The following is a 23,544-nucleotide window of genomic DNA, read 5'->3' on the forward strand; positions in this document are numbered from 1 at the left end:
AACCTCAACCAAACGTTTCCTGTAGTTGCAGATCAGACCTGCACAATGATCTGGAGTCATTTTGGACCACTCCTCTTCACAAAACTGTTTCAGTGTAGCAATATTCTTGGGATGTCTGGTGTGAATCGCTCTCTTAAGGTCATGCCACAGCATTTCAATCGGGTTGAGGTCAGGACTCTGACTGGGCCACTCCAGAAGGTGTATTCTGTGCTGTTGCAGCCATTGTTTTGTTGAATGACTTGTATGCTTTGGGTCATTGTCCTGTTGCATCACCCATCCTCTGCGGAGCTTCAGTTGGTGGACAGATGGTCGTACGTTTTCCTGCAAAATGTCTTGATGAACTCTGGAATTCATTTTCCCATCAATGACAACAATCCGTCCAGCCCTGAGGCAGCAAAGCAGCCCCAAACCATGATGCTCCCTCCGCCATGTTTCACAGTGGGGATGAGGTTTTGATGTTGGTGCGCTGTGCCTTTTTTTCTCCACACATAGTGTTGTGTGTTCTTCCCAAACAACTCAATCTTGGTGTCATCTGTCCACAGTATATTCTGCCAGTAGTGCTGTGGAACATCCAGGTGCTCTTTTGCAAACTTCAAACGTCCTGCAATATTCTTTTTGGACAGCAATGGCTTCCTCCGTGGTGTCCTCCCATGTACTCCATTCTTGTTTAATGTTTTCCTTATTGTAGATGTGTCAACAAAAATGTTAGCATGTGCCAGAGATTTCTGTAGGTCTTTAGCTGACACTCTGGGATTCTTCTTTACCTCATGCAGCATTCTGCGCTGTGCTCTTGCAGTCATTTTTACAGGACGACCACGCCTAGGGAGAGTAGCAACAGTGCTAAACTTTCTCCATTTGTAGACAGTCTGTCTTACCGTGGACTCATGAACATCAAGGCTCAAGGAGATACTTTTGTAACCCTTTCCAGCTTCATGGAAGTCAACAATTCTTGATCGTAGATCTTCTGAGAGCTCTTTTCTGCGAGGCATGGTTCACATCAGACAGTGCTTCTTGAAACCAGTAAACCCAAAACAGTTGTGTGTTTTTTAAGGGCAGGACAGCTGTCAGCAACACATCCAATATCATCACACTGATTGGAGTCAAGGTTGGCTCACTCCTGGCTCCAATTAGCTCTGGGAGAAGTCATTAAGCTAGGGCCTCACATACTTTTTCCTCCCTGCACTGTGAATGTTTACATGTTATGTGCAATTAAACCATGGCAACATCTAATGTTTGTGTAGTATTATGTTCAGCAGACTGTGTTCTTCTATTGTTGTGACTTAGATGACGTTCAGAGCACATTTTATGCCCAATTCATGCAAAACTCCACATAATCCCAAGGGGTTCACATACTTTTTCTTGCAACTGTATAGCCACCAGAAGTAAGCATTGTATTCTGCTAGCCGGGAGGGTTCCCCACTGGCAGAACACAATAGCGCTGCAAGAGGAATTCCCCCATCATCACTTACTATGTTGATAAGGGAATCAAGCAATTTTCTTTCCTGCCATCCATGGTGGAAGAGAAAAAAAAATCACATCATGTATGGGCTTCTTAAGGCCACTTAAAGAAATCAAAATTGCTTCCACCCTTTTCACTGGCTTCTAAGTAATCTGTATTTTATTTTTTAAAACAAAGTTTTTAACAGATCAATACTTACCTTAATCTGCAACCCTGTGATCTTCCTCCTCGCAGCTTCTGGTTTTGAAGACCAGTCGGCTGAAGCCACTCTTCATGACGGTATCTGACCAGTCTTGCTGCCACCCCTCTAGTTGGCATCATGACATCTGCACTGTAATGTAGTGCAAGGCCAGAGTCACATCATCAGAATGGGACATGGCTACTGATAGAGGTAGTACAAGATCTGCTGGACTGCGGATAAGGTAGAGCTTAGGAGCATATTTATGAAGAAGTGAATGTGACATTCCCCAAACATTCACTGCTGAAGACTCTTCCTGGAGCACATGTTTTAAATTTCAGTGATTGATTTATCTGAATTGAATCTATTGTGAAAATCATGTTCGCTACCTTTAAATATGCCCCTAGTGTGAATTAGAAAATCTATTTTTAAAAACAAGCTACAGTTTATTTTTAAGTCAGAAAGGGGAAGATATTCACAGTTGGTTGTAGCTCAACTTTAAAAATACATTTAACATTTTTTTTAAGAAACATGTACAATATAACTGGTTTAATATCATATTTAATATCATCTCAGAGTAAAGCTATATTTTTTCCATATGTACATAGTGCAACTTTACAAGCCATGGGGATCGTACTACAGTATGTTTTTTTCCCAGAAAGAAATATTGTTTCTTAAGTTTCCACGTTTTTTAAGTTTCTTAAGTTTTTATATGGTCACTTTTGCTGCAAATAGCATTTTGGAGTGGTTTTCCTTTAAAGCAGATTTGAAATGTAGCTGTGTATACTTTTCATATTTTTTAGGTCACTAAAACAGCCACTTCTAGGTTAAGCGGTCCTTAATAGTTGATGAAGTAAAATCTACAAACATAACGTTAAACAATGCTTAAAGTAAACACCCCAATAAAGGCTAATGAGTCAGGATTAATTCAGTTGGAGAAAGTCATTTGAAGCCATTGAAATTTGACAGGAGAAAGGAGGTCCAAGGCTCTGGCTCATTAGGACAAGGAGCTGATAATGTGGAGATAATGCCATTATCTCAACAATGGCAATAAAATAATTTGTCACCAATTAGTCTCAATTAACTTAAGTGTAACAATTAAGCAGAAGTAGTATAACCTTTGAGACGCTAATAGAGCGCCAGCATTTGAATGGCTGTAATCTTAGCAGGCTTTCAATGGCTTACCAGGCCTTTTGTGTCTGTGTGATGTCAATGTAATGAAAAACCCTTCACAATGAGTCTAGCACACATACGGATGCGGACAGATGTCAATTCACTGCTGAAAATAAAATCATAATAATCTACAGCAGGCATATTTTTTCCTATTGCAAGCTTCTAACATCTGTCAGCAATCTATTGATGTAACGATTTTTACAGGACATTTTTCAAAAATCTCATAAAGTCATATTAAAGTGGGTCTTTTCTGAGATAATTGTCCGTGACGTTGGCTGGCGCCTGGGGCTAAACCATCATCCCCCTCACCAGATTAGGTTATGGATGGTTATGCTCTCATGGAAATAGTATAACCGCTTGTACAATAAAAAAGAACTTGCAAAATATTATTAAAGGGGTTTTCCCCTTTTTCACAGTGTGAACAAATGAAGGCATCCCATTGGTTGTAGATTGTGAAAATTAGTGTAGCAATTTTGGATGCAACCATTTTGCAGTTTTTTCAAGTGAAAATGAATCTATTTCCCGTGGAAAAGGTTATTATAAACCATGACTTTATCACTCTTGAAAAACTGTCCCTTAAACCCTTGAACATGACACACCAATACTCATTAACAAATTAACAGCTAAACTATCACATGATACTAGTGCCAATGTTTTTGGATTGAAAAGGAAGGAGGATTTGAAGGTTGACTTTGACAAGCCATACATGTGATAAATGGAATAACTGACCCGACTTAGATGTGGGTGGACCACTGTGTCCCAAAGCAGGCCATATATGTGTTTGTCTAGATTTTGGAAAGAAAGATGCAGATAGGAGAGGTTGCATAATGAATGGATACATCACTGAATAGATATTGTTAAGGTTGAGATGCGCTCCTCTAGACTTAGTATACGGGCACTATTTATTCATCAATTAACTGAGATATATATATATATATATATATGTGTGTGTGTGTGTTTGTATTTTTTTTTTTCTACAGATTGGCAGTCTAGTATAATTAGGATTTAAACCAGGGACCTAGGTTGATACTTAACCTAGGGACCAGCAGACATTAATATGGACCATGTCACAACATACAGCAACAACACAGTGGCTAAGTGGTTAGCACTTCCACCTAGCAGCACAAGGATCACCAGTTTGAATCCCAACCATGGCACTACCTGTATGGATATTGCATGTTCTCCCTGTGCCTGCATGGGTTTCCTCTAGGTACTCTGGTTTCCTCTGACACTCCAAAGTCATGCTGGTAGGTTCACTGGCTCCTGTCTAAACTGGCCCTAGTATGTGTAAGAGTGAATATGAGTTAGGGACCTTAGATTGTAAGCTCCTTGAGGCACTGATATGAATGTACAATATATGTAAAGTGCTGTGTAAATTGATGGTGCTATATAAGTATGTGTAATAAGTAAAAAAAATGATTTTCTTTTTAGAGTTGTACCTTTTTTATTAAAAAAACATGCCTTTAACTTCAGATCAGTGGAGTTTACAAGGCTAAGATGATGTAATCAGTCTGCTGCAGTTAGGTAGAAGCTTTTCCTCAGTCTCTCCCTCCCCGAGGTATCAGACTGCAGCTTGTGCATGTCACGAGGTGAGAGACTGCAGCAGGGAATGAGCTGAATCAGACATTTTACAGGCACAAGGATTTGCACGACTGTGTCGACTGTGCCAGAATCTCAGGCTAGAAAGTAGATAGAGACCCAGAATGATGCCTAAACAAAGATTATGCTGTCTTTCCTGGAAGAAAAGGAGATGAATGCATTGTAGGAGAGAACACTGATCTGTGTGAAAGGTACCTGGAACTTGGGATGTACAGAGATGAACAATATATCTAATGCTAGATCCACTTAAAGTTGGTCTGCAATTTTTCAGTTGAATTTGAATGTACAGTATCTTACAGCATAAAAGAGAGGTTCCATTCTGCAATTCACATCCCGTGTGCAATCATAAAAGAAAGATATTTTAGTACTCAACAATCATCAACCAGCTATGCTTTGTTTCAAATTATAATTAATATGGTCATCAAGGACAAACAGAAAGTTTTATTTTTTGTCAATTTGAAAAGAACTGTTTCTACAGATGTACTAAAGATTATGTTGGGCTCAAATCACGGAAATGTTCCAGCATGTAAGAAGTATTTACAAACAAATGCTACCTTTTTTTTCCCACTAAACTAATTGTTAATTATTCAAGACCCATACAAAACAGATCACCAACAAAAGTTTAACAAGCACCATATTGGCCAAAAAATCTCCCTGGTTTAGTGTACTGAGGTTAGTTATCAGAGAGAGTCAATTTAGCCAACAAGATGGCAATGGATTGATTGTAGTGGCAGGTCTATTGTGTCTCCTTCTTGTGTATGTATTCACCAGTAAACCAGTATTTACATACCCAGCTAAAACACAGGACAACCCCATACTGAGTAAAGCTTTGTAGGGCAACTAGAGAGTCAATAGGGAAATGATACTTTAAGCTCTAAATCACTGAAAGGAAAATTCAAAGAGTAAGGACCTCATAAGCTGAAGTGAAGAAGTCAAATTCTCCTAGAGCTACACTCAGCCTATACATAGTTGTTAAAGAATGGTTGTTTTTACAATAAGTGCTCTTTTGCGGTTCATGGCAGGGGTCAAGTAAATAGTGAAGTCTAATAGTTTTTGTAGCATGAATGCTGTCTGATTGTTGATTTGTCAACCAAAATTATGTGACCAACAAGGCTTCTATAGGCAAACTCAAATGGCAGTAGAAACTTGCTGATGAACAGTATCTCAGGAGGTAGGTGCAGGTGACTTCTCAGCCAACATGGCATGATTAAAGTGGATATAATGTGAAATATGTTTTTACAAGTTACTTGAATACAACAATGTGCTAGTGTAACACTTGCAAATATGTATTACCTCTCAAAAAGAGTACTCCCCCTGGCAATGTTTTCATGTTTTGCTCTTCCTGGAACCAACTTTGTTGACACATCATTCAGGATCAGCATCTAAATTCTGGGCTAAAATCAATTTTGGTGCCTGTAGAGCAGACATCCTGATTTGGGTCCTGACACTGAAGATAATTCTCCCAGACTGCACCTCTTAAGCCTGCTATAAGTGATTTGATTTCCCCATCAACACAGTCAGTGTTAATGGGGGAATCTCTTCCAAGATGCTATTGTGTTCTCCTGGCACAGGGTCATCAGGGTGGGGGGGGGGCACAGGGAGTCATCCCTACCGTGAGAACACAATGATTACTGCTATAATCACATGTAAAAATCCAACATGCTGGTTGTACCCAAGTTGATCGATGGATCGACTTGGGTACAATCAGTCTGCCCATAGATGGATCGAATCTTGGCCAGTTCATGCTGAACCGGCTTAGATTCATACCAATTATTGGCGGCTTTAGTGTGGCACTCATTGATTACTTTTTATTGAAATATTATTATTCTGCTGTACACTGTGACATGGCAGGAAAATATCATGCAGACTTGAAAAGAAACTTAAAGGATCATTTTAAGTGTCTACTACACAGATAATTTCTAACTGATCACAGGATGTGAAAAAAATAATTTTCTATGCTTATGAGAGGGAGCTGCAATACCTATGAATAGGCAGCACCATTCATGGTCATTACAGGTTCCTGCACCCTCTGTAGCAGAGCTGACTACTTTAGACTACTCTTTGGTACTCTTGCAGCATGTTTCCCAGGTGTCTTTGCTTAGAAAGACCAGCCAGGGGCCTCATGTAGGAAACCACTATTTATCAATGTATTTATATGTATATTTAAACAAATCTTACTGTTAAACTGGTGGATTAATTTTAGTCAATGAATAAGTGCCAGCATACAATGCAGTAAACTGGAAGTGTAATATACAGAATGTGTGAGACAACCCCCTGTAAAAGTTGTAGGTTCCTAGAAGAAGAAAACTTTGTAAAAGAGGTCTTGGTAGGAAACAGATAAGACTGAGACTTCAGGAGAGGCCTGAAACTCTGCTCCGTTGCCTTTGTGTACACTGCTGGAATGTGCTTGCTTTTCATTTTACTTTTTTTTTGTGTGTGTCAAGCACACTGGCTTGCAAGCGTATCTTAAGCCATGCAGGGTCAGGGCAAACAGAGAACTGCATTCATGAATAGATCAAGTTTATGTGAGAATCTGCTCCTCTGGTGCCCTCGATTTCCATATGAATTGTTAATAAAATCTGAGGCTGAAAGCACATGATCACATCAGTGAGGAAGTCATGCAGAGAATCCCCCTAGCTCTATCTTTCTCATCCCCCTTTCTGTATTCGTGGGAATTAAGCCTTGTAACCCCTCCCAAATGAACCCCTTTCCGTCTTCTACAGCATCCCAACACCTGATCACCGGGGAACAGATTGCAAAATCTGCTGGAACACAAAGGGAACATGATGGTAATGAGTCTCACCTGCCTAGCAGTTGGCCATCACAGACACCTTCAACCAGAGAGAATGATAAGATGGGAGGACAATGCCTCGACCAGCTGATGCGAGTGGCTAAATGACTTTCCCACAGCTTCTTGACATTGGGTGAACTGAGGAGCAGTCAAGACAATGAGAGGTCATGCATAGAGTGAAGAACAGAACCCACTGCAATTAATGTTATCTTCCCATGGAAATGCTGGGACAAGGATTCATGTCTGCTTGTATATTCTACCATAGCTCGTTTCAAACTAATCTCATGCTGGACAATAGTGTGCCACAATTATTAATGGTAATCTAGCTTGTATAGCTCATTTATAAGTACAAACTTAGCTTGATTTTTTTTCCTTAAAAATAAAATCTTTCTTTTAAACTTATGATAAAACAAGATAATGATCACTATATTGTACAATTTGTAATACAGAAATAAATAAATATGTTTTGATATAAAGAGGCATATTTATAAAGCAGTGGATGTGACCTTAACCATTTACTGGAGGTGAATCAATCATTTTTATTTAAAAAAAAATACATGCAATGAGAGTTTGGTGAATGTCAGAATCACTGCTTTCTAAATATACCCCAAGAAGTTTCAGTTTCATTTAGAGCTTCAGTCCAAAACAGAAGTTATATTTTGTTTATAGGTGGTGGTATTCTAGTTATTACATGTCTTACCATGCACATATTGGAATCTTTTTTGCACATTTTGGAAAAAATGTATTTCATAAACTAAATTAATAAATAAACAGGGAGAGCAGGGAATAGTTTTGAGAATATCCGAAAAGTAAGGTGTACAAACCCTATTATTGGAGTCTCCAAAAGACAAAAGAAAACTTTTGGAGGTAGTTTATTTCTCCAGCCTCTACAAAGAAAAATAACCCCAAATATCACTTTTAGTGAATTATTTATGATCAGGGACAATCCTGGGTCTTTATCACTGGCACAAGTGTAAGTCAACTATAGTTTAGGTTATACTATTTAAGTGTAGTAAAGATAGGTATATTACTTTTTTTATAATACAGAAATCTAGTAATAAACTCCAGTTCTGCCGTTTTTTCTCTCTGGTGCTGTACCCCCACATTCATTTTTATTACCACTACTAGATCTCAGTCTTCTGGGCTTCAATCAACCTGTAAAACCAAGGGCATCTTGTGAGTGGAGAATGTTATGAACCCATCTCCTGAGGGGTAGCAACACAGTGCCCTGCAATCACAGTGTAAATATTAGCGTTGCTCTCTGCACCACTGATGACTGCTACTATCCTTGATAAGTTAAAATGAAGAGGGTTGGCAAGGGTAAGCAAAATTTACCCCAATGCCTTTCCCCTCTGCTTTCAAGGGTGTTGGCAGGAGAGAAACATGCTTCATGTCTGATGGTCCTGTCCAAAGATCCAGGGATTTTGGACCAGGCTATTCAACCTTCTCTACTTGGTAACTGGGGTAATAAACCTAAAATGTTAAGATGGCATAATTTATCCACCTCTCAGAAAAGATCTCCAGACATCTTAGGACCCTTGCCTTTTTTATTTTCTTGGCCGTTAAAATAACTATAGCACAAGCACTAAAAAAACTATAGCACAAGCGTGGAAATCCCAATTGACAATCTCACACTGGCCAAATACAAAATATCTTGGTTCATGCTCCATGCAAAATTGGTAAGTATCCTATAGGATAAACAAACTAGTTTTGAAAAAGTCTGGAACCCCTTGATTAGATATCTTCAATCTCCTGTGTGACTTGTGATGTCCTAGATGTCGGATGGCTAGGTCAGAGCAATTCCGCTCTATCCCTTCTTTCTCTTGCCCTTTCTTTTTTTTCTTCTCTTCCTCCTTTCTGTATTTTTAACATTTACTCAAATGTTGTATTGGGTGCAGGTTCTTGGGCCATTATACACTTAGGTCATATATAAGAAGACATGGTATCCCATTCTCTGGCAATCGAAGTTTTGTATTACAATACCATACTTTATTTTTCCCTCCTTTTAAAATAGAAAATATACTGTAGACATAATGTTTGATGCCATGATAACCTGACATTACAAAGTTTTTTTTTGGGGGGGGAGTGCAATTCTAGCCTTTGACCTCTATATTTTTGGATAATAGATACTTTTCTTGCTCTGTCTTGTTTTGCTGTGGATCTAAATACACATTCTGTCTGCAGTTTGCTTGATCCAAAGCTTTGTTTATGACACTATTTATGACTGTACTGTTGTATTGATACTCATTTCTCTATTATTGTACTATGTTTGAAATACTTTCAATAAAGACTATTGGAAAAATAGAGCACCCTGCATATCATGTGGCCTGACTGAAGGCATCTGGAAAAAGTAAGTATAAAGCAAAATATATAGAAAAAAAAGTTGGGGGAGGGGGGTTTCAGGGGGGAGTGAATTGGCAGCTTGGAGTTAAGCTTTAAATGTAAAAAGGTGGGGGTCTCCACATTAAATAAAAAGTGCATGCTTGATTCCCTCCTACAGAACGATTCTCCTAAGAAAAATTATTTCCTTAACCTCCCTAGCAGTCTGATTATGTCCATATTTCTGTGTTCAAAGCGGTAAATTTTTTTGCATGGAAATATGTATTTTTTTTATTGTAGGCCTGTAATTTTTAGGAATAACTCACTGAAATCTGTCCGAACAAGAGTCTAGTAAACATCCCAGGTAGGATAAAACTTGAAACACGAAATCATAAATTATAATTTAATAAATAATCATAAAAAATAATAATATAATAAAAATACATTTAATTCAATAATATAATCAAACCAAAAACACTGAAATTTGAAATACAGCGCCAAGTTCGCACATCACTGAGCAAAGTCGCAGAATCGTTTTCAGTGTCTGATAATGAATTTCCCCACAAATCATTATCACTCAATTCTGCAAGTAGTTCTAATTTACTATCGCTGTTCTCTAGCTGGTCTAAAAACGCTTTTGACCTAAAGGGACGCTTTTTGGATGCCATGGACATTTCTCAGTTTCCAGGCAGAAAGAACAGTAAAAAGGCAGGCAGGGCACAGGACAAAGCACTCGGTACAAAATGTATGTGAAATGGTTTGATACAGTAATGTTTTACTATGTGATTTTAGTGATTTTAGTGAATGTCACTTTTTGTCATTTTCAAATTTCCCGCTGTTTCGTCCTCCGTATATCCCGACGCTCGCAGGGAACGGAACCCAGATGACAGATGCCGGCATCCGCTGGATTACATTGCAGGGGACACTGCAGGAGGGACATCGCAGGAGCGAAGGACAAGGTAAGTGATCGAGGGATCGCGGAGCAGCGCCGCATGGTAAGCCAGAGTGTAGCTCAGGGTTACCGCTTGTGGTACTGAAACTTTACCCCGAGCTACACTCGGGAATACTGCCAGGGAGGTTAAAAATCCAAGTCCATGGGGTTGAATTACTAAAGGCAAAAAAGGCAGTTTATTTTTCAAGACAATTTGCATTAGAATTTTCTCTTAGAATATTGAGGTCAATGTCTTCTGACTTCCATCATCCAATCATGTACAAACAAAAATTCAGTTTTTATTTATTTTTTATATCTGCAAAGTAAATTCTCACCACATTCACTAAGCTAAAGCACATATTCCCTTGCAAAGTGAACAGACTATTTGCCTTTAGTAAATCAACCCCTGGTATGTCATAGTGTAACCTTTAGGCAGGAATAAAATCTCCTTGATTCAAAAGAAACAATTCCTATCTTCCCTATGGTATGTAAGCTGTATAGTAAGACATTTTGGTGTAGCAGTCATAGACACAAATGGTTTCAGGGTCTCAAACACTGGACTACACATCAGCTGCTTAGAAATTGGGGGGTATCTTGCAGGCATTAGGAGATTTCTACAGCTTTTTCATACAACAACATGATTTTCCACTAGAGTTCTTCCTTAAATGATGACCTTATGTCTATAACTATGTTATAATTATGCATGCCATGGCAAATACCATATCCTACACAGCTTATTTCCATCCAGGTGAAGTAGTCTCTAAGCTCCCCTTTACATTCTTGTGCACACTACATTGTTGCTGATGTCATATAATTGTGCACAACTGTCTTATATCTGCTTCAGAAAGTCTAATATAGAAAAATTATCCAGATGCATCCATTTGGTGTGCCTGCCCACGTCCCCTTGTTAAGTAATTCCCAGGACTGCTTATCTCATAGCACTTATGATAAATTTGCTCTGAGCACCTAAGTGGTTTCTGAAATGGATAATTCCAGCCATTTGCACAATAACAAAAGTTTACTCAACCCGTGTTTGCATTGCATTTACTGTACTTCTGATACATGCCACACTTAGGAATAGATCTGTTACCGCCAAGCTTTAACTACAGTTCTTGCAGCTTAAAATGATTATAACTACAACTGAGGTACAAGTAATACCTGCAAGGTGTCATTTATAAGTACAAATACAGTGAAGGTTTAATAAATAAAAACTTTTAAAAATCGGTACAAGACATGGTACTTACATTTAATTTGAAGTGTCCCTTGTGCTGCTGGCTGGTCTGGTAGTAGAAATCTGAAGTCATCCACCCATATCCCACAGCTGTAATCTTTTGGTTAATACTAGTGCTGGACTTGTGATAGGAACTCATTGTGAGTCCCAACTATGCCTGCCCTGTCATAGAAGCGCTACTATAGCTTCCATGGATGAAAAACATGCTAAGAATGGAGGAGGTGGACTTTCATTTATCCCACTGTCCTCCATTCAGAGATTGCATTCTATTGCTGGAAGAATCTATAGTACAATTCTATGAATGGATGAGAGCGGTGGAAGAGGTGGGCATAGCCAACTCCCTTAATGAGGACCTGCCACAGGTCCAGCACTCATATTAACCCCTGCAGTACTTGAAGATTATGTCTGCGGGTGTATATGGGGAGCAGCAGAGGACTAACAGACCAGTCAGCAGCATAAGTGACATTTCACATTGAATGTACTGTCCCTTGTGCTGATAAACTTAAAGCGGAGTTCCACCCAAAAGGGGAAGTTCCGCTTTAAAGATTGGTCCCCCACTCCCCATTAAGGATTGGCACCTTTGGGAAGTGGGGGGGGGGGGGAAGAGGTACCCGAATTTGACAAGTACCCGCTCCAACTTCCGCTGCGATCGCCTAGGCGATTGGAAACGGAAGTTGTCCTCCTACCCTCCCTCCCCGAAGTCTTGTGGGACACATGACAGGTCCCAGAAGACAACAGGGCCATTTAGGAAGTGCAGCGCTACTTGCGCAGTGGGCACCGGGCTGTGAAGCCGCATTCTGTCACAGCCGGGTGCCCACACTGAAGATGCCGGCGCCTAGAATACAAGAAGGCCAGTAAAACGGGCTGCGACGGGGTGCAACGCGGGATCGTGGGACAGGTGAGTGGCTGTTTTTTAAAAGTCAGCAGCTACAGTTTTTGCAGCTGCTGACTTTTAATTTTTTACAGAGTGAGTGGAACTCCGATGGGAAGGGTGAAAACTTCTATAAATTCCCCATTTCTGCTTGTCTCTCCAGGGGGCAGATTCCACTTTTTGCCTTCCATCACTGGCAAAGGAAGAGAATGTGCACTTGAGGGGTGGAGATACAACCACTGTGCAGTGGTGCGTGGGCAAGCTGGAAGTACAGTGTCAGTGGTTTGGTGAATAGTGGAATACTTTTTAATTTTTTTTGCCACATTAGATTGTCGATTACTAGGAATTTGCACATGTTTGGATTAGAAGATCGGCTGGGTGTTTGTGGATCTTTTGTATTTGTTCATGCATATGTGCACTTTGGATGTTTGCACTTTTTATTCATGTTTTAGTGAATTATTCTTTACACTACTTATGCATGAATTTTTATTGCTAGTTCTAATTAGATACTGTATGTGTTAGAGGGTCTGTCAGAGAATTACTGTTTTTTATATTTATTTTTAGATACATTAATATTCATTCATGTTCTTTTGTTTTCTATCCAGTAGTAATTGATTGGGGGGGGGGGGGTGTTAGACCTTCAGGCGGGTGTATTACCTTTATTGATATTAAGAAATGTGGGACTCTTTCTTATATAGTTTTTGTACAGTGGCAGCTGTACTTTCACAGGGAGTTGACAAGTGATTGTATATGTTTATTGCGGGGAAGAAAACATATAAAGCCATGTTGCTCAAGTAAGGGAATAATAACAAATCAAATGCTAAAAGCTTTGCTCAGATTTAAAATGGCAAAATACTGTATCATCATTTAGATCTAACAGCTCTGTGCTGCCTGTGACAGAGGAAGGAGACACGAGGGAGTGCTGGCAAAGTGATTTTAAGGGGGTCAGTGTGGAGATGGGGGGGTGCTGTTTGCAGAGACGCTGTTACTTTGCCCTGCATAGGCTAGCTGACAGTGTCTATTTAAGGCTGAAGTCTGGGCACAAAAATATTCATTTAAATATACTGTATATCTCAATAGTCACAAAGTGTTCTCCATCATACACTCCCTGAGAGCCCCATGCAATCCATGTTCTCAATCATACACTCTCTGACCCACATGGAAGAGAAATATATTTCCAATATATTTAGAAAAAAAATGATATATGTGACATATATTTACAGTATATTGGCATATGTTAATATATTTTAACATGTATTCTAAAAAATGTAAATGTATATATATTTTCTAAAGCGATATATTTAAAAATATATTTTTTTTAAATATATTCTTCAGCTTTTTTTTAACATATCAAAAATTAATTTCAACTGCTTTTAAATGCATTCCAAAAATGTAGATTAAATATATTTTCAAAGACATATATTTGAAAATGTATTTTTAAAAATATTCTTCATATATTTTTAGTATATAAAAAATGCATCTCAACATACGCTTTATATATATTTTGAAATATATTTTTTAAATATATGGAATACGGCCAAAATTGTAGTATTTCAAATATATGTCAATATATTTGGGAAGAATAATTTTAAAATATATTTAAAATATATTTTTCTTCCACGTGGGGATATACCTTTACAAACCCGGATATTACCTTGTAAATGTAGCAGTGACATCATCACTGTGCTGTACATTGTCTGTGCAGCGAATAGAGCTGTGGGAGGGGCCCTGTAACTACAGAAGGGAGTGAAACAAGACCAGTCACCCTGCACAAGGAGAGAGCAGCTGTGACCGGTCTTTATTACAGGAAGCTCCTGCACAGAGGGAAAGTTTCACACTGGATTACTGCACAGATCTGGAAGAAATACACAAAGCACACCAAGATTCAAGGACGAATACACGTGCCTTGTATTCAGACAATGTTTGCTTATCCTGGAGTTTAGCTTTAAGGTACTTTGTACAGCTGTATATACAAAATACATTGTTATTGTATCCATAAACAAATTAAATAGTGTTTTTATCAATCAATGTTAACAGCTTTAAATGCAGTTCACGGGATTATTAGAGTTGATTTACTAAAATTTGAGAGTGCAAAATCAGGTGCAGCTCTGCATAGAAAGCAATCAGCTTCCAGGTTTTATTGTCAAAGCTTAAGTGAACAAGCTAAAGTGAGAAGCTGGTTAGTTGCCATGCACAACTGCATCAGATTCTGAGGGCACCAGTTTTAGTAAATCTACCCCATTGCTACTGTTAGTATTAAATTCATGTGGACGATGCATAGAAGATATTATAGTTATATTTAGAAATTAGATATGGATGTGATTGTTATACATTCTATAAATATGATATCTAATTAACAGCACCTCAACTGACCAACAAACTAAAAATAAATGAAAAGCAACTTTAATTTTCACATATAACCTATTTACACAGGATTCTCTAGCAAGGTACATGATGACTTCATAATTAATTATTTATATAAAATAGTTTTCTGTAGCTACATTGTAATAACCAGACAGATAAGTTGATACCAGATAGATAAAAAATATCAATTTTGGCACTCCTTTCCAAAATTTTTTATGGTGTTGACCCTTCTGAATAGTTACTTAGGCTGAGGGTAGAGACAAATGGGTCATTTGCTACAACTGGAAAGTGCACAATCTGGTGCAGCTCTGCATAATAACCAATCAGCTTCCAGGTTTTATTATTAAAGCTTAAACAACTGCAATTCGACCTCCAATCTTTGCATTTGGTATACTTTGCACATGGCACATTTTGGTATGTGGGATGGAGTGCTGAACCCCCTGTGACTGAAGCATTATTATCATTTTAGCAATTTAAAGTTTTCAAAGACTTGGATGCAGAAGGACAACTAGTGACCATGACTTTGAGCATCAATTAATTCTGTAGATTTGTGCTTTCTTCACCTCTACTGCATCTTGATCTTTATTCCACCAATAATCAGAGCACCAATTATCAGGGAAGAACTCTAACAGGAGGAAGCAAACCCCTGCCTTGACCAAGATGGTTGCCTCCACACAGAGACCCTATGCAGAACAAGAAATTGTAGTCAGTAATGGGGGAAAGATCAGATAAAGGCAATAGTGACTAGTCATTTGCCCCAGCTTGCACAGTACAAGTCCCCATTAATAAGCAACTCTCAAATTTGGTTCCAACATTGGCAGGCCCACTATAACCAGGGACCACTACCAGTGATAGTGCCAGATGGTAGTGTAGCCTGTATTCATATCTATTGGCTCTCACAAAGGCCAAGAGTTAGATAGAAAGATTAATGTTGCAATGTACACCAGAGTGACTTCATTGTCACACTGCATGTGAGACTTTATTCACAACAGGACCTGAATAGCTGAAAACACAACGTTGCTTTCCATTCACAAATCCAAAATATACTAATCAAATCTGACAGGTCTTTGCCCTTAGCACACCCATGTCTCCAAGCAAGCCTGGAGCCAAAGAACATGTGCTTCACGGGCAATAAGAAAAAAGATTCAAAGTGCAAAATGTCAAAGTAGCATGCAAATATTAAAGATGAACTCCAGGTGAACATAGGAAAAAATTTTCTAAATACAGTACATATAAATACCAGAATTATTTTCTTATATTAGCTTCATAAAATGTCCTGTACACTAGTACTCACACTAAGAGGTACAGTAGGTCCCATTCCCACCATATGCTATGCTATGCTATGTTATGCTATATAGGGCTGAGTTGGCAAGCATTACCCAACACAAAGACAAGGCAAACTAGTTGATCCACCCCTCTCTGCCAATCCCTCAACTGGCTTCCCATTGCCCAACGGATAAAATTCAAAACATTAACAATAACATATAAAGCCATTTATAACTCTGCCCAAATTACATCACCGATCTTGTCTCTAAATATCACCCAAACCGTACTCTCCGCTCCTCGCAAGACCTCTTACTCTCTAGCTCCTTTGTTTCCTCCTCCCATGCTCGTCTCCAGGACTTCTCCAGAGCTTCCCCCATCCTCTGGAACTCTCTACCCCAATTTATCAGACTATCGCCTACTCTGCTCACTTTTAGGCGATCTCTGAAAACCTATCTCTTCAGGGAAGCCTATCCTGCCCTCAGGTAATAATGGAATCTTCTACTCTTCCAACCAGTCCATCCCCCACAGTTACTACCTTTTGTACCACTAGCCCCTCCCTCCTAGATTGTAAGCTCCCAGGAGCAGGGCCCTCCTATCCCTCTTGTATTGAACTGTATTGTTACTGTATTGTCTCCCGTTATATTGTAAAATGCTGAGCAAACTGTTGGCGCTATATAAATCCTGTATAATAATAATAGTTTATGTCCTGTTGTTTCAGTTCACACCAATTCGCTGCATTGGTGTGTGTTGAAAAACATAGGACAGGATACATTTTTGTGCAGCGTGCTGCAACATACTACACAACATTGCAAAGTGCTTTACTGCATAAAATTGAATGAAATGTCATTTTATCACATTTCAATAAAGTTAGAAAAGAAAAAGAGTAAACAGTATAATATGGGTTAACAATGCATCATACTGCCCCTATACAACACACCCTGCCAGGTGTGCTACATATAAAACATAACATTTGCCCACTAGTGTGAATAGACCCTAATTGGGTTTATGGCTCAAAGTACTGCAGCCAGACGGTCTGCAAAACAACCAAGACACTAACATTTGCCAAAAGAGAGGTCAGCAAATCTATAGATTTGCTTTAACTACATGAGAAAAAAATTAGGTCACCAACCTGACTATGCTGTTGGGCAAAGGTGTCCAGACCATAAGACTGGCTGGACAGAATTACTTAAATCAGAGTTCTAGTTGAAAAAAAAAAAATTATAAGTCAGCAGCTACAAAAACTGACTTTTAAAATACAAACACTTACCTGTCCCTCAGTTCAGCGGTGTCCTCACCATGGATGGTTTCACCAGCCGTCTTCTTTCCCCGGCGCCGGCATCTTCAGTGTGGGCATCTGGCTGTGACAGCTTGCGGCTTAACAGCCGGGTGCCTACTGCACTGCACATGCACGAGAAGTGCTGCACTTTGTGAATGGCCTTGTAGTCTTCCGGGACCTGTCACGTTTCCCAGAAGACTACAGGGAGGGAGGGGGGAGGACAACATCCGCTTTCGATAGCCTTAGGCAATCACAGCTGAAGTGGGAGCGGGTACCTGTCAAATTCGGGTACCACCCCCCCCCCACTCCCCAAAGGTGACAATCTTTAATGGGGAACAGGGGGCAGAACTTCCCCTTTTGGGTGGAGCTCTGCTTTAAGCAGATGAAACAGGCAACATTTTATATGTATATATATATATATATATATATATATATATATATTAAGATGATTATTATTATTTTCAACTGTATTTAGCTGTTTGCGTAGAGTTTAGGTTTAAATGGTATACTAAAATAAAAACAAGACTCTGAAATAAATAAATACACCCTAGAAGTCTAGAACTTGCTCAACCCACATTCTCTTATTCAGACTTGTGCCTACCATCATCAGAAGGGTCAACCCCTGTGAGGATTTCTTCTGCCATCTCTGTCTCAATGGGGAGATTTCCATTCACTTCCTGTCCTGCAGATACAAGGGGAACCAAGAGGACATCTCTCCAAAGGAAGGGAGAGCCTCAGGCAGCTCTCATCTGAACAAGTGCCCTCAACAGAAGTTATCCTTCTATTCCTGTTTTGGTGACAATTTAAATTTTGGATCGTCTCTCACTTTCAGTCCCAGGGATAATGATCATCAGATCATATAGATAGGGTGGATCTTCCCTAGCAAGTATACAGAGTGCAATAAAAACATTACTGATGTTCTAAACCCTTTGCCATTCTGTCCAAAAATTTTGAAAAATTAGTTTTAGATTTAGTTACACTTAAAATTATCTTTTATTGGAGGATTACAACCTCTGACAGGTCCCCCTAGGGAACACCAACACCAATTAAATCCTTTCCCATCCTTAATCTAAAAAAGAAAAAAAGAAAGAAAGAAAGGAATTCCAATGTAATGTGGGAAACCTTTGGATTTTTTTTTTATATTCTGAACAATAAGCAAGCTATATTCAGTCCTTTAGACGGCTACTTCTAATATGATAACACTGGAGCTCATTTTTAAAAACCAGTAAAATAGAAGTGTATAGCAACCTATGCAGCAACAGCAAATTTGACTAGTTACTATCAGCAACAGTTCTGCATTATGTTGCTTCACTGCCTATTAATCATTTCCAATGTACCAGAGATATAAACACATTTATGCAAAAATTCAACATCTAGATTCATTTTCCTTGACAAATGTTAGAACATTTGAAGTAACAGCTGTGCAACAAAAATACAATTTATATTACAATGAAAACATCATAAAATGTTTTAAATCCCCAAAGAAAGTCAAATTTTCGTGTCTGGCATTTAATGTTCCATTCCACCACAAAAGACACAGGCGCCATATACCATACTTCAAATATACTGCAAAAAGCTTCACTAATAACATTACATAACTTCACAAGTTTATTCAAAGCAAAGTTTTGGAGTCATGTTTTTTGTAATACCAAGAAGCTACTTACCAGCTTGAATGTTTCCTTCTGTTGCTTGCATTCCAACCTACAACAAACACATAAGATTTAATTTCCAGAATGTACCGTAGCTTCATTTTAGGGCATTAACATACAAGGGTTTAAAATAAATTATTAACTTAAAGTGATACTACACACACAGTGTTTCATTTACATTGTCCGCTCTCATTCTAAATGTGGATGATGGCACTGTAATTATTTAAATTTTTTTAAAAAATCTAAGTATCTTTTTCCTAAATGAAAAACAGATGTCACATTACTCAGCTCTTTTCCAGCCTGTCTGCAGGGAAACATGAGCAGAAGGAGCTTCTAGTCACATTAACAAAAAGCCTTTGGAATAAAAACTGGAGTAAAAAAACTGTTTTTAATTGTCATACAAATATATATTTGAAATCAAATCTTTATTAATTTTGGGAATAACATGATATGGGTGGATATCATGCCCTTCCTGCCTGTGTCTTAGAATAACAGTGAGGTGAAGTTTCCATCAATCAAGATGTCATATCCCACCCTCATTGTGTTTATCCGGTTAGTGAGCATGGAAGAGGAGGGAAGGAGCGTGCTGTCACATGTGATAGGGAGGAAATGCTTGACATAGAAACCACTGAAAACTTAGCATGTGCACTAGCTACAAAAACTGCTCTGCAAAATACTCAACTGCATTGGGGACATGGACAGGAGGGGAAGACAGATAACAGCAGGATCAACCAGGTTTTTGGCAGCATAGAGAATGAATGAGTGAGTATGAAAAGCATTTAATACAGCATTTATTGATAGTTTTTTTATGATGTCGGTTTAATGCCACTTTACAAAAAAACATTCTCAAAGCTGATCTGTAGGTAAGCAGATATATATTACACAACTGATTTACATATCTTTTTTTAAATCTCAGTCAGCCTTCTGAAGTAGGCATCACTGGTAGATAAATTTGCAAGAACAGGTCAGGTCTAGGCCAAACGCACACTTACTTTTATTAAAGCTGGAGGGTGCAAAATCAGGCTCACTTCTGCATAGACACCAATCAACTTCTAACCTCAGCTTGTTCAATTAAGCTTTGCTAATAAAATCCGGAAGCTGATTGGTTTCTATGCAAAAGTGAGTCTGATTTTGCACTCTCCAGCTTTAGAAAATAAACCCCACCTAGACATCTGATTTGGCATGGAAGGTGTGTGATACTGAGGAGTCATCCTTCTTACTCCGCCTCTCAAGTCTGCATGCTCAGTGTGGTTTCTGGTCACTGTTCTGATAAATGTAAAGCTCTTCTGACCACCATTTTAAACAGGTCTACAAACAAAGGCAGTGATGTTAATTGAAAGAGAACTGCTAGGTTGTAAAAATTAAACTCAAGCCAAATTTTTACTATTCATTTGGAGAAGAGTGAGAACCCCTTCTTGGTTTCCATTGTTGTCTATGGTTCCATTGATTAGAGTCCCCTAATCTTTTCTTTAAAAACAGTGAATACTGGCATAGAAAGTGAGGGTATACCTGTCATCAGCGCACTGTCCTTTCACAGGGAAAAGACACTTGTTTAAAGTTACCCTGGTGCTATGCAATCACCAAAGTCTGCTGAAGTCTGCACCCCTAACAACCAGAGACAATCTTTATTGTCCTCCAAAAAGGGCCAACAAGAGCCTCCATGTTGCAAGCGGTGTGGGAACTGGGAGGAACTGGGAGAAAAAAGTTAGATAAAATTCAAGGTTTAATTCAAACCCAGTACAAAAAGTAAAGCCTAGTATACATGATAAGGAAATATTATGAGGACAAAAAAAAGTCTGCTTTAGAAGTGATCCTCTGATAATCTGATTATTAGTACACAGCTTTCGAGACCCGATGACAACAGTTCATGCAAAATTATCAGAACAAGTACAAAAAGTTTTCTTGTTCGATACCAGAACAAACTATTTTCGCTTTAGTACAGAATTTTTTGAATACTCTAAATTTGCCTAAACATTCCTGGTGCCTTTGTGACTCAAGCAGGAGCAGTGTGTCACCAGCACACCAATGCTTCACACAATCAAGTTTTAGGGTCTGTATCAATGGGCTTTGGACATGTATATGTGGCATCAGTTTGACAACAATTTCAGACACTTCTGAGATAATTCAGAATTCATTGACTACCTGTCAATAAATCTGAGTGGTCTCAGACTTATTTATAGATAGTCTGTTGTCACCTGTACAAGCCCAAAGTCCATGTGCAGGTCAAACTTACCAAGTTTGGCCTGCAATTGACCGCATTCTGACCTGCAGATGACTTGCTCAAAGCAAGTTGTTCACTTTTATAGACTTTAATGGGAATGTAACGACTGAAGCAAACAAAAGGCCTTTGACACAACCCCTTATTGTGACATCATCAAGTCGTAATATTCTGGGCAGTGTGAGGTCCCAGTCAACAAGCAATGGTGACACCATTCAGCTGGTTACTACATCTCTAGTTATTTGGTTCAAGTACCATCAGGTATGCAGTTGAGAAATCTGTTCTGGCTGTGACTAAAGCTGGTCATACACTAACAGAGTCCTCCATCCACATAAACAAGGCAAGACATTGTACTCTGACAGTGGGACACACAGCTGATTAGATGCAGCTGCTAATCAAGAAAAGTTTTCCAATGTATTCCTTTGACATATAGATCAATTAAAAAGCCAACTTCTGTAGAGTGGAGATGACCACACACTGGTCGAAAAATGGCCGGTCCCTGTTGAGTCAGTTGAATTTCAATCAGTGTATTGTTAGATTTAGTCCCTGCAACCTTTTAAACAGCAAAATGGGACTGGGGTGAGAGCAGAGTAATGCAGACTTATTAAGTTTCAATTAGAGAATGGAAAGGAATGTAGAATAAGGAAACTGTTAATATAGTGTCGCAGTGTCAATGCTTTGTACTTTATCCTTCAAGTCCTTGTTCACTCTGTAAGGACAACTCTTGGATGATAAGCCATTTCCCTTGTGCACTTATTAGACAGAACTCACAAATGTTGCAAAAGCTACCTTAGGAATCATCTGACTTAATTTTGATCTGATGCTTAGACAGAACTTAGAAAAATTACATTTTAAATCTGTTGGTGATACCCTTCCAGTATTTTTAATATCTGCAACTGTCATACAAGGAAAGTCTTTGTGAATCCCAGGTGCAATGCAAGTGCAAAACAAACATAAAGGGCCCATTCACATTTTTGCACTGCGCTGCAGTGTTTTAACAAATATGTTCTGTTGCATGGTAATGTGTGTTGTGTCGAGGCAGGTCATTCATTTGGCACAGGCAAAAACAAACATGGCACCATGTTTCTGACAAAGTGCACCACATCAGTGCAGAGCAGGCATGTTGGGGTGACTTTCTGCAACTTATAGGACCATGGCAGGCACACAGCACAAGGCATATGTTTAATTATGCATTAACAAAAAAATAATCATAGTAATATTTTTAAATGTTTATTTAGAGTATCTCCTCAGGGAGCAAAGCTCAGTGGCATGAGCATTGGGACATCTGAACAATATTTATTTAAAATAACAATGTGGTTTTCCATCTATTTATGTGAATCCACACCAAATCAGCCTATAGAAGGAGCTAGAGACTCCGAGCACATAACCTGAATGTCTGATGTGTCTCCAACTCTCTTCCACTTCTGGTGACGTCACATCCTCCATGTATTCCACGCTGGTTTGGCGTGAACTTTCAGTTCTCAGCCTGAGTTCCAAAGCCATCTCTACACCATCTACACCATCTACAGCTGTGTGAATATGCTAGATGGTACCTGCGGGATGGAGAGGAGTGGTGGACTATGTACAACAAATGAACCCTTATCATTTTTTCTCCTGTGAGTGTTTTTAACCATTTGTTAATAAACCGCATCTTTTAATATTACACTTAGGTGGCGCTTGCCCCCCTTCTTTTCAGGGATGAAAGTGAGTGAGCCAGACCCAGCCTCTTTGCAGTTTGGTGAAAGGTCAAACAAACCCCCCATTTTTCTACAAAGAATAGCTCTCCCGTACACCATTCGACACATGGCATATAAAACGTTGTGCATATTTTCCATTTTTTGAAGCACAGTCAGCTTGCCATTGGGAACTAATTTAAAAAATTACAATTTGACCAATTTTTTATGAGTATGTGAGAATTTGTTTTGTTTGGGGAGGGCATGTTTAGGATAGTTTACCTTATTTTAATTAGTATTTTTATTTTACTTTTTTTCTGATTTCTTTCTTTTGAAAAATATGCAGCTAATGAGGGGCTATTTTTTTTACACAAGAACAGGTTTAGGATAGTTTTAAAAGGAGCTTCTAAAACCCTTTCAAGTCCACTGCACCCTTAAAAACCACTAAAAAAAACACACATTGGTTTTACATTTTGTAAGTCCACTGTGTTTACCAAAAATGGCAAAATTTAGGCACAAGGTATGGCAAAAACACCAGGGCAAACA

General features: G+C 38.8%; 1 long non-coding RNA gene across 3 annotated transcripts in view; it reads right to left on the reverse strand.

The window, feature by feature from the left end:
• LOC149441411 (uncharacterized) overlaps positions 1-23,544 on the reverse strand; it is a 648,839-nt gene that overhangs the window by 399,577 nt on the left and 225,718 nt on the right. For all 3 annotated transcript variants that reach the window (XR_016307379.1, XR_016307378.1, XR_016307382.1), the window contains one exon: positions 19,123-19,159. This is a non-coding gene — a long non-coding RNA (uncharacterized LOC149441411). The remainder of the gene's footprint in view (positions 1-19,122; positions 19,160-23,544) is intronic.

The sequence above is a fragment of the Staurois parvus genome, unplaced genomic scaffold, assembly GCF_062004578.1.
Source record: "Staurois parvus isolate SC_StPar_1 unplaced genomic scaffold, SC_StPar_1.0 ptg000988l, whole genome shotgun sequence".
Lineage (NCBI taxonomy): Eukaryota > Metazoa > Chordata > Amphibia > Anura > Ranidae > Staurois > Staurois parvus.